The sequence below is a fragment of the Mustela putorius genome, unplaced genomic scaffold (assembly GCF_011764305.1).
Source record: "Mustela putorius furo isolate JIRA1106 unplaced genomic scaffold, ASM1176430v1.1 tig00003834_pilon_pilon_pilon, whole genome shotgun sequence".
Classification (NCBI taxonomy): Eukaryota; Metazoa; Chordata; class Mammalia; order Carnivora; family Mustelidae; genus Mustela; species Mustela putorius.
Window position 1 is genome coordinate 40102429 of NW_025421987.1, and position 22934 is coordinate 40125362.

Below are 22934 nucleotides of genomic sequence, written 5' to 3' on the forward strand. Positions count from 1 at the left end.
AACTAAATACCTATGAAGAAGGTTTTTTTTCCTAACCACTTCTAGTTTAAGCCTTCAGGAATATATTTCCTAGAGAACCATATTTCATTTCCTGCCAATTGGGATGAATTTAAGAATATTTTTAAAAGCCTATGTTCCATTTCTAACAAAGCTTTATATTCTAGCAATTAGCCTGTGTGTGCTGCTGCCAAAGGCTCTGTTACTAAGATATAAACAACAACAACTATACCAGACCCTAAAAGGAAATAAGCTGCTATTTACAAGTAGATAAGACATATTTGGTGAATCAAATGTGTAGCTTCTTCTGACCTCGTTTATTTCAAACTGCAATTCCTAGAATAGAACCCAAGTTTGCAGATGTGTCAACATAACGACATATACCTGACTTACACTGAGGTATTGATACTCTGAATAACTCTTAAAATATTTCCAAATAAAAATTTACAGGATTTGTTAGTGCACTGGAACCTGTTTGTAGCGGGTCCGATATCATGACATTACCTCTGTGCTCTGTTGGATACTTGTTCAGTTAGTTGCAAATAACCAAAGACAACTCATTTTTTAGTTGAGCTTGTTTGGAATCTAGAACCATATTACTGACATTAGAAGGTAGTTGGTAATACTCAACAGGCACCTCAACATCAAAAGAGTTTTATCTATTTTTAAAGGAACTATTTATTATATCAGTGAAAAATTGACTCAATACATACCCGCCATTCAGCAAAGTGATACTAGGGCCAAGAAGTAATTTTCCCATGGGGTCCAAACAGAGGGGTATTTGGGGGTTTTATAAACCCTTTATGGAAGACTAAGGTTGTGATTCATATTTCTACCGAGGTCTCTATTTTCACCTTAAACTCATATAATGACATCAATTTAGGAGAAAATGTATTAAAATGTAGCATATGTTCATTTCAAAATCCTATGATATATTGTAATTAGGACTTTTAAAAATAATGGCTTTAGAAGTATCTTTATATTTTCTGTTGTTTTTATTTTAACTCCAATATAGTTAAATTCAGTGTTATATTAGTTTCAAGTGTACACTATAATGATTTAACAATTCTATACATTACTCAGTGCTCATGACAATAAGTGTACTTGTATGCTTAGATTTCTTTATCTTTTGTGTATTTACTATATGTAAATGTATACTTCATGGTAACTCACAAAAGATAAGGAGAAAAGAATGTAAGTATAGAACTAAAATCAAGCCACAAAGAAAGAGCAAGAGAAGCTAAAAGAAATAAAGAATTACAAAAATAGCTAGAGATAATTAACAAAATGGCAATAAGCACACATCTTTCAATAATTACTTTAAATGTAAATGGACTAAATTCTCCAATCAAAAGACACAGAGTAGCTGAATGAATTAAAAAAAGCAAGACCCATCTACAGGCTATCTACAAAAAATTCACTTTAGATATAAGGATACACATAGATGGAAAGTGAAGGGATGGAAAAAGATATTCCATGCAAATAAAAACCAAAAGAAAGCTGAAATAACTATACTAATAGCAGACAAAATAGACTTTGAAACAAAGAATATAATAAGAGACAAAGAGGGGCATTACATAATGATAAAAGGGTCAATCCACCAAGAAAATATAACAGTTGTAAATATTTATGTATCCAACATACAAAACACAAAACAAGTCTTAATAAAATTAAGAGGATTGAAATCCTATTAAGCTTCTTTTCTGACCACAATGGTATGAAGCTAGAAAATAATTACACAAAGAAAACTAGAACATTCACAAATATCTGCAGGTTAAACAACATGGGTCACTGGGTCACCCAGTGGTCACCACCCAGTCACCACCCAGTGGTGACTACTGGGTCACCCAGTGGGTCAAAGAAGAAATCAAAAGAGAAATAAACAAATACCATGAGGCAGCTGAAAGTGGAATGTAACATATAAAAATTTATGCAATGCAGTAAGAGCAGTTCTAATAGGGAAGTCATAGCAATAAATGCATACCTTAAGAAACAAGAGAAGTCTCAAATAAACAACTTTATACCTCAAGTAATTAGAAAAAAGAATAAGCAAAAGTAGAAGAAAAGAAGTAACCAAGATCGGAGCAGAAATAAATGAAACAGACCTGAAGAAAACAATATAAAAGATCAACTGAACTAAGCTGGTCTTCGAAAAGATAAACAAAATTGACAAACTTTTAGCTAGGTTCACCAAGAAAGAGAGGATTCAAATAAATAAAATCAGAAATGAAAGAGGAGATGTTACAACTGATAGCACAGAAATACAAAAGATCGTAAGAGACTACTTTTGAACAATTATACGCTAACAAACTGTGCAGCCCATAAGAGATGTATAAATTCCTAAAAACATACATCCTATCAACACTAAAGTATAACGAAATGAAAAATCTCAATAGACTCATTACTAGCAAAGAAACCAAATCAGTAATCAAAAATGTCCCAAGATCCCCAGAAACAAAGTTTAAGACCAGAAAGCTTCAGTGGTGAATCTATAAAACACTCAAAGATGAATTAATGCCAATCCTCCTCAAACTCTTCCAATAACATAGGAAGATAACTCTTCCAGACTCATTATATAAGGCCAGCATTACCTTAATACCAAAACCAGACAAAAATGGCACAAGAAAAGAGTATTATAGGCCAATATCCCTTATGAACATAGATGTAAAATTCCTCAACAAAATATTAGCAAACCAAATTCAACAATACACTAAAAGGATCATACATCATGGTCAAGGGAGATTTATTCAAGGGATTCAAGGATATTTCAACATCTGCAAGTCAGTCCATGTGATATACAACAGTAACAAAAGATAAAAATCATATGCTCATCTCATTGATACAGAAAAAGCATTTGACAATATTCAACATTCATTTATAATTTTAAAAAACCCCTCTCAACGAAGTGGGTATACAGGGAACATACCTCAACATAATATATAGTATGACAAACCTACAGCTAACATCATAAAGTTTTTTCACTGAGATCACAAATAAGACAGGGATGCCTACTCTAACCAATTTTATTCAATATAGTACTGGAAGTCCTAGTCATAGCAATGAAGAAATAAAAAGAAATAAAAGGCATCCAAATTGGAAAGGAAGAAGTAAAACTGTCACTATTTGCAGATGACATCACAGAAAAGCCCTAAAGAAAGCCCTAAAGATGTCATCAAAAATCTGTCAGAATTGGGGCATCTGGGTGGCACAGTCAGTTAAATGGCCAACTCTTGGTTTCAGATCAGGTCTCGATCTCAGGGTCATGAGATTGAGCCCGGAGTCAGGCTGTGCGCTCAGTGAAAGTTGAAACTATACGGCATTAATGAAAGAAACTTACAAAGAAACAAATAAATTGAAAGATATTCCATGCTTACAGAACGGAAGAATTAGCACTGTTAAAATGCCCATAACCCATTCAAAAGATAAACAGATTCAGTGTAATCTTTATTGAAATTCCAATGGCATATTCCACATAAATAGAAAAAATATCCTAAAATTTGAACGGAATCATAAAACACCCTGAAAGTCAAAGCAATTTTGAGAAAGAGGAGCAAAGCTAGAGACATCATGCTTCTCAATTTCAAAGTATATTACTAAGCTATAGTAATTAAAACAGTATTATAAAAATCGACACATAGATCAACAGAACAGAACAGGGAAACTACATATATATAGCCTACATCTATATAATCAATTAATTTACAACAAAGGAGCCAAGAATATATAATAGGGAACGGAGAGTCTCTTCAATAAATGGAACTGAGAAAATTGGATGTATGCTAAAGGATAAAACTGGACCTACCTTTTATTAGGTTCCCACCACATTTTTACATGTTTAGAAGTATGCCATGAGCTCTGAACTAATTTATTCAAACCATTTTTTTTTTTCTGTTCCATGTTCATTAGCCACATACACCAATAAAATAGAGGCAGAAAGCTTAACAAGATACACACCGTCCTTACAGGTCAGCTAGTTCTAAATGGTCTTAATAGTCAAAATATACCTGTTCAACTAGCTTCTAAACCTGAAATTATAAGCAGAATGCTTTTTTAGATGTTAAAAAATAGTAGCAGCAAAATAAATAAATAAAAAGAGGGAAAAGTAAAAGGGAATAGGGATATTAAAAAGAAAGCTTGAGAAGCATCTTGGTGGCTCAGTGGGTTAAGCCTCTGCTTTCGGCTCAGGTCATGATCTGAGGGTTCTGGGATCGAGCCCTACATGGGGCTCTCTACTCAGCAGGGAGCCTGCTTCCCACCCCTCTCTCTGCCTGCCTATCTCTGTCTACTTGTGATTTCTGTCAAATGAATAAACAAAATATTTTAAAAAATAAAATAAAAATAAAAGGAAAGCTTGATCTACAGAGAAAGTGCACTGACCAAATGTCTTATTGAAGCAAAGAGTAACCTAGTTCCCAGGACTGACTTCAACACTGAAAACTACTGTGTAAATTTAGCCAACTTATTTAACCTCTATTGGCATCTATTTCCTAATCTGTAAAACAGGGGTAAATTTCAGATACCAACTGCTTTCTATAGCCCTACACTGGCTAGGATCTTTTAAAATTTATTTCCTGAGCCAAAACCTCACCCACATGCCATCCGTTACTTTCCCTCCTTTTTCCGGTCTCCTTTGCCTCTGCAGAGAAATAAAATTAGCAGTCAAAATTAAACAAGCCCAGTGGGCAAGACAGGCTTCAGTTTAAGGAAAAGGATGGAGTAAGTTGTGTGAAACTGCTTACTTGGCCCCAAAAGTTTCATTGTTGGGATATTACCTCCCACAACTAGCTCTACTGGAATTTTTCTCAGGAAAATGGAGAACTGTTTTAAGATAGACATGCCCTTTAAGCTGGTCTCAAATCAAAATAAATTTAGGATATTCAAAAACACCCTACAGGATTTTCCCTGTGGAGTCTAAATAAATCACTGACCAAATTTTCCAATTTATGGTCTGCTGCTAAATGGGACTTTTAAAAAATCATGTTTAATTTCTACATATGAAAAAGGAGTATAGGCAAACTTCTTCACAATATATCTTCACCCTTCTTTCTTTATGGGAGCATTCATTAGCTTTATAGAGTAAAAGAATGCCATTTGGGAAAAGACTATCCTTAGAGAAGAAAGTTAAAATAGAATCCAAATTTCCAATGAACTAGAAAGTCAGCTAAAGACAACACTATATCCCCTAGTTAGTGGGTCTTTTTAAAAAAATGTATCTTTTAAAATATAATTATAGAGGCATTAAGTATATATCCCAAATATATGCATATTAAACTTTATAAAATCGTAATTAGTTTTACACCTAAAAATGCATTTCAGAGCTCCTTTAAATTATTAATACTTCTGTATTTAAAATATTATTAAATCTAAAAATGTACACATAACATTTTTAACAATTCATTTACTTAGTAAATGAGAAATTGTATTAATTTGTACACTATTCTATGTACCTAGGCTATCATTTTATACTATGAGTTGTACAGTTTTTTAAAAACTTTTTTTTAAACGAGAACATCAAAAATGCTCTGGAATCAGTTTTTAGATTTTAGGAATCACTGTGACATTGAAACTATTTATATTTGCTTTGGATCTTAAATATAAATAAATTATTTTAAGACCAACAACAATGGCTATGCTATGAAATTATTGTTTCCTGGCATGTCATAATAGATAAGATTAAAATTTTCAGTCAAATAATCTGTTCCATCAAAGAGTTTCAACTCTCAAATAAAAATATGAACAAAAGATTGTTTACTTCAGTGGACTTTCCCTAAAGTATTAGGTATTAACACCAAACTTTACAAGACTCAAAAAAAAAAAAATTACTAGATTAAGTGGGGGAAAATTGTTTGTTCTCTAGAAATGAAATGAACTTAAGTCCCACAAAGTTTAATTAGTATTTAGTGGCTTATACTTACAAAACAGAGAAACAGCCTGACTCTGAAGGTTAACTGGATAGTCAGAAATTACATATACTGGTAGTTAAGAGCACCAATTGCTGTCAAATTTAGATTGAACTAGAGTTCAAACCTGGTTCTGCCATTTACTAGACTGCAATCTTCAGTAAGTCACTTAACCATCCCAATTCTGGCTTTCCTCATCTGTAAACTGGGTTAAGAAACTCCTCACAGCGAAGGTATGGGGATTAAAGGAGATCCCATAAACACTGTTCTTTAACAGATCAATAATTATGATTATAATTACTACTTAGACCCCTTCTGACCACTCAGAAAACCTGAACTTTACCTCTGGTTAAAAGTTATTTCTCAATGGCAGAATAAGAAAAAAATATATATCAATTAATTTTACATGGTGAAAGTAATAATTATTATACTGTAAGCAATACACGTTATGGCCCTCAAGGCTAGACATTATCATTTAACATAAAAGGAACTTGGTAAAGATTTATTGATTGGGGGAAAATAATATGATATAGTAGAAAAGAGTATAGGCTCTGAATCCAGCTTTGATGTTTAATAGCTGTGTGAAACTCGCTACCTATTCTATGAGCTTCACTCTTTGTTTCCTTTTTGGTTTTTGTGCGGGTTTTTTGTCTGCAACAGAGGCAGAAAACCAGAGTATACAACCGAATTATTGTAAAGACTAAATGAAGCAATTTATCTGAAAGGGTCTCATTAACTTTTTTTTTTCCTTAATTCTAGGGCTATAGGGGCAAGAGTGGTAATTGTTTTTCAAGGCTGAACTTTTCCTACACAGCTGTACCAACTTTGTTCTTCTATGTAAAATGAGATTATACTTCATTAGAGAATAATGTGAATTATGAGAACGAACTCAGGTGTAACAGTAAATATGGTTGAACAATACACCATAAAAACAAGAGCAGGGATTCCCAACTTTGCAATTTTATTAGAATCTTTCAAGTTGTTTTTATAAAATATTGATGTCCAAATCTAGATCTAAAGATTCTGATTTAGGATATCTGGGAGTATAAGCTAAAAACCTGTTCATTTAAAAAGGCCCCAGCTGATTATGATGTACAACAGCCAAGTAAAGTAGTATTTTCTAACCTGTGTTAACCACGAAGAACACAGCATACTGGATTTCTATCCCAGACCTATTAGAGATGGAGCTCAGAAATCTGAATTGTAACAAATACCCTAGGTAATTTTTTTTTTTAAGATTTTATTTATTTATTTGACAGACAGAGATCACAAGTAAGCAGAGAGGCAGGCAGAGAGAGAGGAAGGGAAGCAGGCTCCCTGCTGAACAGAGAGCCCGATGCAAAGCTGGATCCCAGGACCCTGGGATCATGACCTGAGCCGAAGGCAGAGGCTTTAACCCACTGAGCCACCCAGGGGCCCCTACCCTAGGTAATTTTAGAGTACACCAAAGTTAAAAAAACACTACACTGGAGTCCAATACTACAATATCAAAAAAGGTATATAAAATTTGTATCCTAGTTGGTTATTTTAAATGTTTTCACTTCTATTTTAATAAATTTATCACCATCAAAAATGAACTTATGGGGATAAAAATATATGTTTATAAAAAATAAAAAATTAAAAAAAAATGAACTTTTGATAGGTAAAAATTTATCCAAAGAAAACATGAATCTCAGATTCATAAACATTATCATTATTATTATTACAGGTTTTTAAGCCAAAACATAGGTAATGGGGTAAACATAACATGTATCTCCAGAGCCTACAACCACCAAGAAACATTCCAACTATTATTTCTATTGGTTTCTATTATCCAATTATTATCTACCGGTTTCTATTATCCAATCCTCCTTTAATTAGAACAGTAATAATAATGAATATTACTAATATTGGTACAGGGCTTTACTATTTATGAAGAAAGTCCATATACATGAACTCCTTTAATCTTCACAATTACCTTGTGAGGTAGATAGGAAGGGTAACATTTATTACTACCTTTCTGCAAATAAGTAAAAAAGCTGAAGCAACTTGGCCAAAGCCAGACTGGTGTTTGCTGGTGTTTATGGTAATGTATGGAACTGAAATCCCAGATGTAAATTCCAATGCAAAAATTCTAAAATTCAAAATTAACACTCATTTGTGTTAGTAAAAAAAAAATTCAAAATAGTATGAAAAGTCTTTAAAATGCAAATAGTCTATAGTCCCATACCGAAGCATGGGTTTATCTTACCATTTAAAGTTATTGTAATTTATTTATTTTATGGTTAAAGGATAGAAGGAAAATGGAGCTCAATTAATCAAAATCAAATAAACAAAGAAGTTAACCAAAAAATTGGAATGTCCATCAGTTATAATACAATTTGCCCTGCCCACTTGCAGTTCAACTCTCTGTAAGAAAAGCTTCTGTGCCTTAGTTTCCTCTTCTAAAACTGGAATATCAAATAGCACTTTCAAAGGGTAGCCATCTAATTTTCCACTATTGTGGTACTCTAAAAACTGTTAAACCAAATATACAACTGGAGTAATACTAACATGTGTCCAACCCCTACAAAAACCCTGAGTCCAAAGTACCTTAAGATCAACTGGTCCAGCCTCCTTATTTTATGCATGGGAAACAGACCTAGAAAGGTTAAGTATCTTACCCAATACAACAAATTTGATATAAAGCTAAAACTAGAAATTAAGTATCTTTACCCCAAAGTGAACTACAATATACACTTGCAAATCAGCAATGCAATTTTTTCATAATCAAAAACAAACATCCATTTTAATGTGAGAGAAAGTAAATTTATAAAGAGAAATTTGGGAAGGAGGTGGTATCAGAAGTGTATTTCCAAAGAGAAAAGGCCCTAAGATTATTTAAAACCAAAACAAAAAATAAAAATAAAACAAATAAATTATAAACCAGTCAGACATAATCATTCAGTCAGATCTCAAACATCTGAGTGCCTCTGGGCTGAATGCCATAGAAAGTTCTGGAGGCAGAAGGATGAATAAGACACAGACTATATCCTTGAGAAGCTCATGGTTTAGTTGGAAGATACGCTTACAAACAATACAAAACAATACAAAAATGTATTACAAACAATACAGTGTGAAAGTGATATTACCAGAGCATATAAAAGTTGCTCTGAGAATAAACAGGAAGGACCACCTCACTGTCTGGAATGACTGGCCAAAGGCTTTCTAAGTGGTGATTAAGCGAGTATCTCTGACAATCCCTGCCTTCTTCATCTCCAATTCTAACTGAACACATCCCTGTTTGTGCCTGTAATTTTTAAAGTATTTTTAATATACAGCAGGATGAAGGTAGGGGTAAAATGCACACATCCTAATTTCTCCCTGGGTAGTAAGAGTTTCCAAACACACTAAAACATAGATTTTTATGCAGCTACTGCAAAAGCAGACCTTGAAACAATTTGCCAAATTTTTGCAAATGTCCTGTTCTTTCCTTTTCACTGGCTCATGCGTCAGGGACACAAGGTGGCACTGTCGTGCTGACATTCATTTCAGAGCCCTTTCTAAATGGACAATTTGGAAAGAGGCAAAAGGCCCTACTGTGACAACTAAAACCAGAGTGTTATTACTGGTCTTCTCCTAGGTCTACAAGCAATAATGGCAGCAAAGGAAGGAGTAAATCGTTTTGCATTTCATGAATATCACATGATGCCTGTACAGAAGAGAACCTATACTCTGATGGTTTCTGCAAAGTGTCATGTTGTGTGTCCATGGAAATTCCAAAGGAATATAGTGCCCCTCTGCCAGTGGAAAGTCAGAAGTAAACTGTTTACCATGGACAGGCCGTGGACATGGACCACCTCTCCATCTAGTGGCCAGTGGGGAGGAGTGGAACCATAGTGTTTCACTCAGTTAAAAGCAGGTCCTTTAACAAACCATAGGCAATTATGTCACTTTGTTTGACAAATGGCAATTTGGGGTTTACTGCAATAATTGAATCATTAAACAGACCCAATAATGCATTGTGATATCCACTTAAGCTAAGAACAATGACCAAAAAAATAAAGTACATGTGCTCTCTCAGATCAACTAAAATCTCTTTATAAATCTTCCATCATTACCAACCTAAAATTCTCTCCAGATGTTTATGATTTATAGGTAGAAAATACAAGCAGAATTACCTACCTACAGTTATTTAAAATAAAATCATATATTCTTAAAGATAAAAGAAAATCTAAAAAGGAGCTTTTCTCTTCATTTTATAAGCAAGGAATTTGAGGGACAGAGAGATTATGATTTATTCAAAGTCATTATAGTCAGGACTAGAAACCAGGCCTCCAGATTTAACCACTTTACATCCTTTTTGGCATTAATTAATGCCTCCTGTTCTCCAAGGCAGTGCTGGTTTTTTGTTGTTGTTTTTTGTTTTTGTTTTTGTTTTTACATGCTAAGAAAATAACTAGTTTCTAAAACTTTTATTCACATAGTTTCATGCTAAGTTGATAGGATTGAAGCTATTGTATATAAGTCCTAACACATCTTCATGGATATATTCTGAACCTGTTTTAAGAACACGCTTTCTTTCTTTTTTTTTAAACTAACAAATTATTCACATTCATTCAATATTTATTTATTTGTTTGTTTGTTTGTTTATTTTACATTCATTCAACATTTTGAAAGCAAAGTAGCAAGTAGCAGGGAACAGAGTAGAAGGTGCTGGTCCAACCCACCACACAGAAATGGTTTCAGAAAGCCATTTTGTAAAAAGAAACCTAAATCCATTCAGCCTGGCAGGAAGTTTAGAATTGTTTTTTATTCTGTTTTATATAAAAAGTATTTGACTTCATTTTATTTTAAGAGAAGAAACACACACACAAACTTACACAGTCGATCACTTCATCTATTTTAATTAACTCATGATGCTGTTTTGCCGCATGCCTTGGGAATTCTTTGTTGGGAAGAAATTTCAAAACAAATGAAATCTGTCCACCAACTATGAAAATCTGCTCATAACTCCAAATCTAAGGCCTCAAAGTCAAAAGGTATGAAGAAGTCCTGGCAGAGAACATGGTAGTTTTAATGTGAGATGTTATGACTTCCTCTTCTATGATCTTTTGGTGGCACCTTTGGAATTTAGCAGACCTACTGTCAAGAGATGTAGGAAGAAGGTAGTTTGTGTTTTGTTGGATAGGTCAGATGGCTTCTACTGGGCTTGGGAAGAAAGTCTTTTACTTTCATTATAAATTTAGAAACTTTAAAAGCACCTACCCCTCCACCCGCAGCTTCACTTTTATTCTTATCTCCATGTGCTTCTCAGTAATGTCTATTCTTCTCCTCTCTCCAGATGAGGTGAAGCAATAATACCATGGTTGATTCAAGGAATAAGATAAAGAAAGAACTATTCCAGCTCTTTTGACCCAACCTAAAGTGCAGGTGATAGGTGCATTTGACCATGAAGATGGAGACATTCGTAAGTATGTGCAAATCCAAAGTACTGGGCCAAAAGTCACTGTAGTGTGTTCAGTATTTAAAAACAAAACAAAACAAAACAAAATAAAACAAAAACCCAACAGTATAAAGCCACCCTGGCAACTATATTTGCCTAGTTCCTATTTAAACATAAGAAGATAACTTTTTCATTGTTTAAATGCTCTGGTGTCTGAATAAGGTGTTTTTGTTTGTTTGCAAGAGTAGCCATACAGTTTTCATATACATACATACATCTACCAGAAAAATTACATAGCCTAGAACACTCATAGTTTCTTGCCAGTAAGTTTTTTCTAAGTTTTAATTTGGTACCTGAGCAAACTGACAACATTGCTTTAATCTTCTCCCAGATGCATTTCATTTACTGGAAAGAAGCTCATACTATAAAAGGAATTTGCCAACAACAAATCACAATTTGATTACAACAGTAATTCAGAGAACATTTCTGAAAGGAAAGGTAAAAATAGCAGATATCCAGTCTCATTTAGTAAAAAACTAAAGGCTTTTAACCATTAGATAGAATTAAAATTTAAATAATTTAAATTCAGCCTAGTTTTTAAAAAAGTTTAGATTAAGAATTTTTTATGAACAAAACAATACCATTATGTATAAAATTCATAATTATTACCATTTTTAGTTTCAATTTCCCGGAAATCTATTTAATTTCCAATAACTCCAAATTCCATTAAGTAGTTTTATATGTACTGAATGCAAATCTTTACATTATTTTCTTAATAGTGAAAGTTTTCAAGTAAATTCTTAATATTTTAAATGTATAATATATGATATGTACATTAAATTCATTATACTTGAGACACAGACGTAAATGCTAAATTATTTCTGATATCAAGGAAGTAAATACATTATGCTTGTGATCATGATGATCACCCTTTCCATCAGTTTCAAAGATAAGACTGAATATTCAGAAATTAATAATAATATCCTCAGTTTCCATCTAGTCACTGGGTGGGCCAATGAATTCAGCCCTTGCTCCTTGTCCCAATATTTTTACTTGGAAGCCAGTAGTTAACTTTCCCTAAGTTAGAGTAGGTATAAAAGCATTGCATTGGTTAACTGAACTGCAAAACATCCCTGGCTTGAGTTTCACTTGAGTATCGAAAGACTCCATAAAGGCAAGCACCATGTCCTCAAGCTGATTACTTTCAAGTGAACTGTAGAATCACCAAAGGCTTGATCCTAGAGTGGAGGAGAGGTTATGAAGAGTTGAGCATAATTTGCACGTGGCAGAAAAGCCCTTTTTACTTATGGGCTCCTGAATGTTGTTCCCAACATCTGTTACAGTGGTTACTACATACATGACAGTAATGATAGTAGCATTATTTCTTCTCACAGCCTCAAAAGCTTGCCTATGTAGAAATCAGAAGTAAAGAACTCAAAGAATATAATTTTTATACATTAAATGTAATTGGCATCAATGTTGTTTAATGATTAAATGTATAATACTTATATTACAGGAATATCTATAAATTCAGGCATTCTCTAGAATTTCTAGATATAGATATTGCCCTTGGGTATTTGGTGAAGAATTAAAAGGATTTTACTAGCTATTTGACATGGACTATCCCTGGGGATTCTGCAAAATGCTAGAAATTAATTAAGTATTGGAAATGTACAAAATATAAGTTTGAAAGGAATATTTCAAGTTTGCCAAATACCTAGGAATCCTATATGGGATTTGAAAGTTTACAGCAAAGAATCAAATGGCCAGTAATGACTCCTAAATCATTGTAAATAATACCTAATGATTGTACAAGGTAACTAAAATGGCTTATACAATACAAAAAAAAAAATTTTAAAGAGTTGATTTCTAGTTTCATGATAACTCTTATATGTATGTACTTGCTCAACTGATAGTATTTATTGTCCTGTTCCTATTATAAGTGATATCTGATTTCTCTAATTTGCTTGCAATAGTTACACAGCCATACAAACAAACAAAAAAAAAATTAGATTTTTCTTTTCAGCTCTATGCAACTCTTCTTGCTAGTAAGATTATCACGGGTCAAGGAACTTGGGATGGACATACAGTTTTACTTCTTTTGTACAAGTTCAGTATATTCTCCCAAAAAATGTAGTTTGTTAAAACATATTTCTAAAGTGGCCTCCAACGCATGTCAGCTTTAATATCCATTATCAACTTTTAGACCTAAAGAGCCCAGCCTTAAGATTGAAGAAGAGTGGAACTAGCAGCATTCAAAGACTGTCAACATCAGTCCTTCCTTTGCCAGAAAGAATCACTACTTAGTAACATTAGCAATATGCTACTTCCACACACCTTGCCAGGCCTTGGAACAACACATTTGCTCAGGGTCTGAACTTGGTTTTCTACGTGGCAGCATGGCCAACCACTACTCAGGCTTGGACAAGGCCATAAACACATCCACTGATAATTTCTATATTTACAGAAAGCTAGGACATTTGTAGATAATCACACAATTGGATATTTATGAAGTGCCAGCTTTTATGAATACAGGAATTTGTTAATTAGCACAAGGACTAATCATTAAAATTCAAAAATAGATAAATAAACAGGAATGCCATTTATTTGTTCACATTTCGGGGGAAAGTATGCAGCTGTGATCCTTTTGATGAATGTAGGCTTCTGGAGAAAAATGTGAAGAAGAAAAGTATCTGTAAGTTTTGAAATCTTAATGAGTAAAATCCAGGAAATTACCATATAGTCTTTATATTAAAAATAATCATAGTAATTCTTCCGGTAACTTAAAAAAAAAAAGTTTAAAACAGCATATGCTTAGCATATGAATTATACTGTCTTCCTAGTCCACTGTTTTGGTCCTTTTCAAGAAGCCAAAGTTGATTTTTACCGGAGAGAAGTTAAAAAGCACACACACGTCACTCAGTACCAAATTGTTTTAGCTACAGGGCATGGCAAAGCATGAAATAACTGCTTTAGAGCACTTCCTCATGTGGGTGTGTTAGATAACTGTCCGCTCTGATATTAAAATGAAACCCACTGTGACCTGACCAAGACTTCGGGGCTCTCAATAGAATTCATGTGCTGATAGGAAAGATCTACCATAACCAGTAAGCCTAATTAATGACTTTTCTGGCTTTTCTATAGCCCTCCTGTGACACGAGCCTTCAGGTTTTCAAAGCCCTACATAGCAAAGTACACTGGTTTTAAGTTTACTTATGCACATTTTACAATGTCCTGCAATATTTGGATTGTGACAGCCCCTCCCAAAAAAGGCCAAGATTACTTTTCATACTAAAAATATTTTAAATCTACTGAAGGCTAAGAATTATAATGCAAAAGAAAACACATACACATTCTAAAAATGAAGCCAAGCATAAATATGACTAAATTTTTACTTTCTTTTATTCCTTCTAGAAGGTTAAAAGAAATTTTCATCTTCTCCTAAAAGCCTCTCCATTTTTTGTTTCTCTTTAACATAAATATGCTTAATATTAAATTTTTAAATGTTCCATCTGCAAAGAATCTGATTTCTTTACCCATACACGTGTGAGAATATATACATGCATTGACATATATGCACGCAGATATCCCCACACGTACATGTACACAGAAAAAGAGAATTATTGATCAAGAGATAATGAAAAATTCTTTCAAAAACAAGGTAGAATTTTAGATAGTCCTTACAATGTTATTATAGAAAATGACAGGTGCATGAGACATGCACACTTTTGACATGTTAGTTTTAAAACAAATTCTTGGGTCAAGAGTTTAAAATGAAGAAAATCACACTTGAAACACTATATACTGTGTACCTACATTAACACACGGTTTCAATAGACTCCCCCAAAAGTTTCCCTTTAGATCTTTGAGGGAAAAAAATTCTCTGACAGGACCTGAGTGTACTTAGTATTTGTTCTATTCTTGGTCAAAGCTGTCCTTTCCAGCTTAAAAGACACTTTAGGCAATAGAAGCAAATTAAAAGTCTCCAAATAAATTTTTAAAAAGAAAGGGGAAAAAAAGACTTTTAGCAGCAAAAGTTCACCATCCTCTTGGAATAATGGATTTTTAATAAACATTTTACTAGGTCTGAACCTTGAGAATATGTTTGGGAATCTGCTCTAGCGTCCCAGGTGGCTTAAGAATATTGCTTTATGGACTTCTTTGTGTTGTCAGAAAGGCCTAATGGAATTAAAAAAAAAAAAAAAGTCTGCCACTTCTATTAAATAAATAATTTATTATGAAAAAGGTGACTGTTATTATCAAAGATCTCTATAGATCAACATCCATTTTTTATCATTCTTCCTGTATATGCTCAAAACATCTGCGTATCTTACTATCTGACTTAATGTTTATCAAATGAATGGCACTTTTACTTTCGGACAAATCTGAATAAAACTCCATTAAGAGTCCATTTCAAATGAACCCTTTTACTCCTTTGAATTTTGAAGAACACTGTTCTGGGAAAACTGTTCAACAATGTCAGCTAGTTGTCAAATGCAACTTTTCCCACCATAAAAAAGAAAAAAAAAAAAAAAAGGAAAAACAAAGCACCTCAGAACTATGTTTGAAATAACAAATGCATTATTTATAGTCCCCGAAATGTTAAATGAATACTTGCAGTTGTTGCATAAGATGGCCTGATATACTTCATAGCTTCCACTTCATAAAAAGATGGCCAGCCCCCACTTCTCCCTCCCCAAGCATAAATAAACAGTAACATACTAAAAAGAAACTGTCCTAGGATAAAAACTGTTTGTTAAGAAAGTTTGCATTCTTACTAATCCCAGTGATATCCCTATAAATGCGAATGTCCATCTGCAAAATAAAAGTTACAAAACAGAGTACCTTGTTCCTCTCAAAATAAACCCCCCAGATGTAATACAGAAGAGTGTGTGATGATAAAGATAATTACTAGATTCTTATCCACCCTGTAACAACCCCTCACCTTATAGCCAATGCTATCAAATAAATATGCTGGCAAAAAGTATTCAACCTGCTTCAAGGATTTAAACTGTAAATATGGACTTTAAACTTCATGTAAAACAAAGAACAAGAGTCTCACTTTAGTAATACCCACACTGGCACTGCAGCTAAAACTCATTGGCACATAACTAACAAAACCCAGTTAGCAATAAATAAGGACAACATGATATATAGACAGACAGATGGAATTGCATAAACAGACAAGAAAAGCAAAGAGACTAACAAACATACGGAGGGGTCTGCTATAGAAGAGTGAAAGATACTGATTTATTTGGTACTTTAGTGAGAAAAATAGGTTTGTTTGCAATTATTTTTAAAGTAATTAAACTGAATCACAAGGGCACACCCTTAAATAAGTAAGAAGAAAATTAGTAGAGGGTAGGCCTCCTATAAATGTTCCAAATTTTAAGCTAGCAACAGCTCTGTCAAACTTAAATCTGGAAATTAAAATTCAAGGAAGAAAGAATAAAAGCATTGGGGGCTAAAGGAGATGATAGGTAAAGGGGGGATTGAGGAAGCAGGATTTTTTTTATGAAAGTTGTCTGCCCTACCTTCTTCCCCAGCGCTGAGTTTCTCTTCTCATAATCGGTGTCTCCCTGGAAGTACAGTGTGAGTGGTAATGACTGCCTGCCTCCCTAATGAGTCCATTTTCCTGCTCTTGATGTTGTGTATATACACACACTGCAACCTACCTTACAAACCACAGAGACGGGAAGAGAGAGAGAGAGAGAGCAAGAGGGGGGGGGGGGCAAAGAGGGAGAGAGAGACAGAGAAAGAGCAAGCGAGTGAGAGGGAGAGAGAGAGAAGAGGAGAGAGAAAGAAAAACAGAAAGAAACAGAGAGAGAAAGGCACAGACAAAGCCCTCCTACCAGACAGCAGACAGCCTTCTTTCCCCTATCCAGCAAAATGCAACTCGTCTAATGCAGCAACAGGTTCAGTATTGCCAGACTAACAGAGTGAAAAAGGTATATTCTCTATATCATTACTGCTTGCAAATAAACAGTTTAAGAGCAGCTGGCTCCACCTTCTTTATTTATGCTCCATTATGAGGAATGTATTGTTTCAGTTCTGGCACACAGTACATGTAATTATCATAAATACATTTTTGCATATTAGCAGGAAATAGTGAAATGCATAGCTTATTTGTGCAACCTTTTAAATTTTTTTTTTTTTTTAATGTGAGAGACTGTCAACAAATCTGCTCTGACAAAAGCCTAGTAATGATTTTAAAGTCAGAGGCAGTCTTAAAGGAGGCTCTGAAAGAAAGACTCCATACAATAGGAAAACTGATCTCAGACAAAACTGATAACTGCAAAGAAGAAATCATTGCTCAGTAAATAAATCAAAACCATATGCAAAATTGCTGGCAAAAACATAATCAAGTTTAATTAAGTAACTAATAGACTAGTACTCTAGAAGAGACAGATTGGTTTCTTATTTGAAGCATCTATCTGTACAAATATCACAATGCAGTGTACTCTGTGTGAACAGGTGCAATGCATATAGTAGATAATGTTACAACAACAAAAATAAATCCCATAAGGAGCTTCTATCATAAGCAGGACAAGATTTCAGAGAATATGGGTCTGAAACCATAGCAGAAACCCCTTGTTATTTTACTAGGAGGGGAAAATAAAATTAATGCTTCTAAATAAATCTTCCTTAAAAGGAAAAACAAAACAAAACTGTTTTTCTTTGTCTGATACCTCTAAGCATTTTTTTCATTTGCTAGAACCAAAATAATGCTGGTATTACACTCTCCACCACATCATATGATCCCTACCCGCTTTCCCCACACCCAGGTGCCCTTCTCTCCCCTAAGTGATATATTTGCAGCTATGGAATTACAAACAACAGAAAACAGAACAAGTTACAAGTTCTTCTTGTCTCCCAATTTTTTAAAACTAGACTCTGCTTGTCTACCTAGACAACCACCTTCCTTAAAATATTTCTGTACAGTTTGGCTGTTTGTCATTTAGGTGGGACTTAGGAACATCACAATAGAGGTTAAATATTCTAAAGAAAATTTACATAAAAATGAAAACTGTGAATGCATCTGACCCATTCAAACCCTGAATCTGAGCACCAGTAATTAATTGTATATTAAGTATATTAATTTTAAAATCACCTTTTTTATATGGTTTAGTGTGTTACCATACTTCAAACATTAGAATGTGCTCCTTTGCATAAGCAAAACTACTATATTATATAAGCATAAATTCCTTCCCTTAAAAACCAGTTTTCAGTTAATAAAATATAACTTAACTACTTCAATATATAACTTACAGACCAACTATATTTTCACCTGATTCACAAAAATATTTTAGAAAATCAGTTAAATCTTGGGTCATGCTCAGAAAAGAGATCATTTTTGTTTTAGTTGTTTTAAGAGTAGACAACCTATAGCGTAGAAATTAGAAGATGGTGTCTAACCACACATTGCATAAACTGTCCTGGGAAAATTCTAGTAGGAAATGAAGAGTCCAGCCCTCTACTCTCAGTATAAACCACTAATTCCAATTCTCAGGTGCTGCAATAGTGCTTTACCCCCTCTCAAGGGTGGTTAGCTTAATAAAGAGGGCACATACACAGGGCGTAATAAAAGAAAAGGGATATGTTTTTGGTCACATGTCTTAAGAAAAATCTTTCTAAAATACACTCAGTGTGCCTGAGGTACCAGCATGCATCTCACCCCTTACTACTCAGCCTGGCATGTTCTGTTTTTCTACTATTGCCCTATTGTTTCTCTAAAGCTTTATTCAAATGTTTGAAGAAAAATGTCACTTAAAAAAGCACACAAGCCTCACAGTTTGACAGACTGATTCAAATTAGATATTACTATGTCCTGATTTTAAAAATAAGGTTCTAGGTATTTTTGTTTTGTTTCATTTTGTTTTAACGCAAGGAGAATAAGAAGACATTATTTGAGTTCCACCAGCAGGAGTCAAAGGAATGTAAAGGACCATGAAAGCTATTCACCTTTTCATAGAACAACTAGCTAGCTGAATTTTAAAAAGAAAAACAAATATTTTGGCTTAGTGAAAATGCACAACACCTCAACGCTTTTTCTATATCTGCACACTTTACTAGATGCCAAGCACAGTAAGTGGCACATTCTTGGTACTTTCTGGAGTTCAGGATACATTCTTCTTGCTGGGACAGGAGACCCATGTATTGAAACAATAATCCTGACTATCAGAAACAATAATCCTAATGGACTATCAGACTCTGGTAGTTATAGTTGTTAAACTAAGTGGTTTTGTATGTTGATATGCCATGGGGCAATTTCATCCGGTGGAAAGATCCTAGTGGGAGCTGAAGACTGGTTTTAGTCTCAGGATTGCCAAAGTAGCAATATAGCCTGTATAGCCTGTATAGCCTGTGCAAGCCATGTAACCACCCTCAGTATCCATTTCTTCATATAAAAAAAATAATAAAGTTAAGTTTAAAAGGAAAGAACTGAAGTAGATAACATAATAATTATGATGATGACAGCTAATGCTTAGGTGCTTACTATTTGCCAGGTCCTCTTCGAAGTACTTTTCATTTATTAACTCATTAAATCCTAGTGAACCTATGAGGTAGAGATTATTTTTAGTGGCACTTTCAAGTAAAGAAACAGAGAGATTAAGTGATTTGCCTAAGGTCACACAGCATTGCCGGAACAGGATTTGAACCCAGACTGTCTGGCTTACAGATCATGTGCTTAATCCCTGCACTCTATTCTCTCCCAGTACCTAATGAAAGCTAAGTCCCATCTATCCATAAGATTCTGTGCTTATTAGTCAAACCCAACACACCCTCACGACTTCTCATACCTGGCTTACTAATACAATATAGTGCAAATTTGCTCCTCTAATTTACATTTTTCTCAATACATTTGGTTTAAGAGTCTAGCAACTCTATTTAAAAGTTCACATATGCCATTCAATCACCTCTGTTTCCAAATTTCCATAAATATGTGCTTCCATTAAGTTGAACTGAAAAACAGCTATCTAATACTAATGCAAATAATGGTTTAAAGAACTAAACAAATAATAAATAAAATAAAATTTAAAAAATCCTGTTTCCCAATAGCCTGAAAAAAAGCATGGAAAAAGCAAGGATTCAATTATAAATGACTTATAAGAGATGCTGAATAATACCATCATTTGATTTTGTATACTTGGTTTTAACTTTGAATTATTTAGAGATATATTCTGAACACTTTGATACTAATGACTCATTCTGCAAGAAAGATTTTGCCCTTCTCTGATCTCTGTGCATTAATTAAACATGGATTATGTGCCCATTATGTGCCATTCACAATACTTGGGGGTGAAAAATGAGGATAAAACGTATGATTTAGTTTCTGGTTTTGAAGACTCCATAGGCTGGTGGGAGACAGGCATGTAAACAATACTAATGTAAGGGAATAATCTTGCCACTCCATATTGTGATGTGCCATGTAATGCAGTGCCTTAAACTTTGTGCTTCTCCCTTAGAAAGCTAAAAATGAAATCTGGAAAAATAAATATAAATACCTAAGTTCAATATGTGGCTTATAAAAGATGTGTGTGTGCATGAGCACATGGTGCAGGGGATGTCCTGAGGTCAGACTGGAGACAAATGTGTAACAGGGGGAGGTACTGAAGCTAGATTAGAGACAACTATGGAGCAGGGGGAAACTACTATGGTTAGACTGGAGACAAAACAGTTTTTTCTATAGCAGGGGGTTTATAGACGCATGGAGTACACTTTATCCATTGCCCCCAAGGTGCCTACTAAAGTTCTTCTACAAATACACTGTACATGAAATTCTTAAATGATTGTGGGAATCAGTAATAGCTATTAACCTGGAGCATAAAATGTCATTAATTTTAAAGTTATGAAGTACTTTGGCAAATGAATACTTCCAAAAGTACATGAAGGGTAAAAAAAATTTTTTTTCATTTGGAAAGAAAAAACGTCAACCAATTTCAAAAGCATTTACCACTATCCCATATATACTTTGGCCAAGTCCTTTTCAGGCATCATTAATGTTTTTACATCACATAAGGCTAAACAGGAAAAAAATGTTGAAATACTTTAAGATTGTTCATAAGAACATTCCCAAAAGAAAAAGAGGAAATATTAAAAAAAAAAAAAAAAAAAAAAAAAAAGTCATGCTGCAATGAAGGACAGAACAGGAGTTTTAGCCCCAGTACATGGGTAGAAAAGCAAAGACTGGGGTTAATGGGTCAAAATGAGTAAGTGCTATACTAAGGACAGACTTTGTCATTGAGGCCACCATCATAAAGTCAATTCTATATGGCATAATTAGATAGTAATCCTTAATTTGGGTCATCTGATTTAAAACTTTAGCCCATTAGTCCCAAGAAAAAGTAGAAGAGATTATAGATAAATCATAGCTTACCAATAGTAGGTCAGTAGTATGATCTTTACATGGGAAGATGTGCATTTCAATTCTAGTCAACAAATATTTAAGTTTTAAAAAGTAACAACAAAAACAAAAACATTACATGACAACTACATCACTGGGAGTACCTTTATTATGCCCCTTGCAGTACTATCTATAGTCATCTGTCCTTTAATATGTCTCCCATTGCCATTGGACTGAAGGAACTACCAAAACAGGGGCTCTACTTACTAAGCTAGGACAGCCTACTATCTGGAAGAATACCTGAAACATAGTTAAAGCTCAACAGAGTTTTCTTAAATGAATGAATAAAGAAATGAAAGGAATGAATGAAAAAATGAAAAAAAAAAAACCCAAAGCAATAATAATACATGGAATTTACAAACCTTAGTTAATGAAAAACTTTAATAAATTTGAGTTCTAAGAGTAAAAAAAACCTTCTAAATAGCATTTAAAATGTTTTAAATTACATATAAAGTATTTCTTACTTAAAGATGTTGTGAAAAAAATGGTTATAAAAAAGCAAAAAGTAATACTCTCCATAACTTTTCTCTATATATGAAAATTTTCATAATAAAATGTTGGGGGAAAAAGGTATTGCCCTATAGCCAGAAGAATTTTAATTCGCATTATCTCTGAGAAGAAAATTCAGCTTGTCTTCACATTTCATGTATCCATTGTTTCTTTCACTTCTGTTGCTAAGGAGTTCAAGTATAAGTTGGAAGTTGGCCCTAAAATTCCTTATAGGAGAGGAACACTCCCCTTTGATGAAAAATACCTTGGTAAGCAGGTTAGGTGCAGAAAGTGGGACTGAACAGTTCTTCTTGTGGGATCAAAGTGTGCTGCATAAGAAATTAGTAACAATTTGAAGGTAGGGGAGCATAGACATGAGAAAGGAGGAGGGAGGAAGGAGAACGACAAGAAAGAAAGGTGGGCACTGAGAAATTCACAATGTCAAGGTGGCCAAAAGATTTTTTTTAAGAGAGTGATGCCTAATATTAACTTCTAAGACATTTACATTTTTGCAATGCAAATCTTCTTCTCTTCAAACTTTCTGGAAAGCTTGATATATTGTATGGCTTTGTTTAGCAGTGTAATGAGGAGTACAGGGATGGAAAATGAAGGTATGACATAAATTCACCCATACACAGAAGCTTTTTAATGGGAGAGACAGGAGTTCCAAGGAGTGACCAGTGACACTGTGAATAGTGGCTAATACATGGTGAATGATGAATAGCAAAAAGTCAAAAGG

The 22934-nt window shown here is 33.9% G+C and overlaps 1 protein-coding gene across 18 annotated transcripts in view; it reads right to left on the reverse strand.

Annotated features, from left to right (window-relative positions):
* ZBTB20 (zinc finger and BTB domain containing 20) overlaps positions 1-22934 on the reverse strand; it is a 789640-nt gene that overhangs the window by 731419 nt on the left and 35287 nt on the right. For 5 of the 18 annotated variants that reach the window (XM_013060908.2, XM_004761401.3, XM_013060907.2 and 2 more), the window contains exon 1: positions 16836-17018. The exons of the other annotated variants lie outside the window; for them this stretch is intronic. The gene's annotated coding sequence lies outside the window, so the exon portion shown is untranslated. Of the gene's footprint in view, positions 1-16835; positions 17019-22934 lie in introns of those variants that run through there. 18 annotated transcript variants of the gene reach the window in all.